A 2,942-nucleotide genomic window follows, 5' to 3' on the forward strand; every position below is an offset into this window, starting at 1 on the left:
GCCGTCTGCCTCGCCGGAGGCCGGGTCTCTCCTCCGACCTCGCCGGCCTCCGCGCCCGGACCCCGCCGCCACGGCCTCCCTCCGGCCGGATCCGCCTCCTCCCGGCCTCCCCGACCTATCCCGCAGCTCCGGCCACCTTCCTCATCTACTCCGGCGAAGTTCCGGCGAGATCCGCCGCCACATCGAAAACCGTGCAGATCTGGAGGTTGCCCCAAAAATGCCAGTCCCTGTTATTTTGCATTTCCCTTCCATGTTCATCGCATTGTATCTCTGCATACGTAGCACCGTTTCATGCGTGTAATATGTCAAATTGTTCGTCTCAACGAGTACATCATTTCATTCCATTGCATCATATTCATTTGAGTCCATCTTGATGCCTGAATCATTGTTGTAAGAGTGCTTCATGATGTTTTCTGCTGTCTGTTATCAGAACGAGCTCTTTTGTCATTTTCACCATGATTTATGTGTGCGTCCTATGAGGTTGATGTCTTCCGGTGTTTTGATCTATGCTATGTCTTCTTTACATAGGTGCTTACCATGTATTTTTGTGATCAATGTGGTGACTAGCACAGGCATGCAAACTAGGCATCGTGATGTTGCTGATTTTAGTCCCTATTCTGCTATTATTTTGATGCCATGTAAACTTGATGCTACAGAGAGATCCATGCATATTTAGAGATACTTCAGTAAGGGTGTTTTGAACAATATGTTTTTGTCTATCCATCGCTGCCCTTAGTTGCAATTATGGAGTAGTCTACCATGTCATTTTCATGCTCTACTTTTGCTTCAAAATGTTTCCTGGCAGATTGTTTACGTGTTATTCAATTTGGCCAAGGTTGCTATAGTTGATCCTTGCATGCTATGAACTTGTTCTTGACTTGGTTTGTTTCACAAACATGTCTTATTGATGATGCTATGCTTATCTTTTCATGCAATGACTTGTGGTGAGTGAATCGAGCTTGTTAAGTAGTGTACATGATGTTGCTGTTTTGCTAGGTTGAATCTGCTATTTCGCGATGCCATATAAACATGTTGCTACTAATCATTCTATGCATAATTTGGAGATGATCACTAAATATGTTTTGATCTACATGTCATCCTCTATCCATCCATGCCCCTGGTTGCATTTATAGGTTGCTGTAGCTTGTTCATATCTTGCTCCAAAGTTGCTTGATAATGTTGCTGTCAGCCTGTTAACATTAAGTTCACTTGTTCCCATGTGTTTTGCTAGTGTTCCATGCACTCTATGAGCTTGCTATTGGCATTCTTAGCTTCACAAATACGTCTTCTTACTGTTGGGTGCCTTGCCATGCCATATATTGCTCTGTAGTGAGTTGCACAAGCTCATCTACATGCCTTCATAATTCTGTTTCTGCCATGTATGAATCTGTAATATAACTTGCCATGTTTACATGGGTGCCATCATATTTTCTGGTCCTTTTTGGCTTATGGTCAGTAAGGGACTTTTGATCTATGCATTTAATAGATTTATTCCATGCCTTTGTTTGTCATTATAAGTTCCTGTAACCTGTTGTTTGATAGCTCTAAACATTGCATCGTGATGTTATTTTCTGCAAAGTCTGAAATTGTTATAACTTGCGATCTTACCATGTGTGTTTGAACATTTTCTAGTGATTTCTAGAGATAGCTCTGTGTTCATGTTTTGTAATGCTTTACCTGTACATCATGTCCATGTCTTTTGTTTTCATATTGTGGTGCTGTAGCATATTGTTTTGATGCTTGCAATATGCCTAGTTGCTGTTTTGGACAGCTTGTCCTTTAAACTTGTTTCATTTGTGTGTGTTGAACCGTTGCTCCGTTTTGAGTGTGCTCTATATGAAACTTGCTTAGAATTTCTTGTAGTTTCATATTATCATGTTGCATTCATGTTTTGAGGTGTTTGATTGATATTTGAGTGCATTTTGCATCAATGCCATGTTTGACTTGTGTTGCTCATATCTTCTAGGCCGTAGCCCCGAACTAAATGAACTTTATATATAACTTGACTAGAATCTCGTGTAGATCATCTTTGTGCATTTTAACTTGCTGTTTAACAACTTGAACATAACGTTTATTCAGATCTGGACCAATTTCGAAATTTGCATATGAGGACTTACCGGAATTGTTATATGTTGTTCCCAGCCTCATTTAAACTTGCCTTAATGTGTTGCTCTTGTTTGCATCATCTCTTGCCATGAGTAGCTTCATGTAGCTTTGTCATGCATCATGCTTGTTGTGCATCATGTCATGTTCATGTGTGGTGTGTTTACCATGTTGTGTGCTTCTTTTCGATAGTTCCTGTTTCGTTGCGATCGTGAGGATTCGTTCGTCTACGCTTGGTTCGGCTTCATCCGTTCGTCTTCTTCATGGACTCGTTCTTCTTCCTTGCGGGATTTCAGGGAAGATGACCGCTACCCTGGATCTCACTACTATCATTGCTATGCTAGTTGCTTCGTTCTATCGCTTTGCTGCGCTACCTATTACCTGTTTATCAAGCCTCCCATATTGCCATGAACCTCTAACCTTTGACACCTTTCCTATGCAAACCATTGATTGGCTATGTTACCGCTTTGCTCAGCCCTCTTATAGCGTTGCTAGTTGAAGGTGAAGTTGAAGATTTCTCCATGGTGGACAGGATTTTGGTTGGGATATCACAATATCTCTTATATTATTTAATGCATCTATATACTTGGTAAAGTGTGGAAGACTCGGCCTTATGCCTAGTGTTTTGTTCCACTCTTACCACCCTAGTTTCCGTCATACCGGTGTTATGTTCCCGGATTTTGCGTTCCTTACGCGGTCGAGTGATTTATGGGACCCCCTTGACAGTTCGCTTTGAATAAAACTCCTCCAGCAAGGCCCAACCTTGGTTTTACCATTTGCCTCACCACCACCTATCCCTTTCCCTTGGGTCGGCCAACCCGAGGGTCATCTTTATTTTA

Source organism: Triticum dicoccoides, chromosome 4B (assembly GCF_002162155.2).
Source record: "Triticum dicoccoides isolate Atlit2015 ecotype Zavitan chromosome 4B, WEW_v2.0, whole genome shotgun sequence".
NCBI lineage: Eukaryota > Viridiplantae > Streptophyta > Magnoliopsida > Poales > Poaceae > Triticum > Triticum dicoccoides.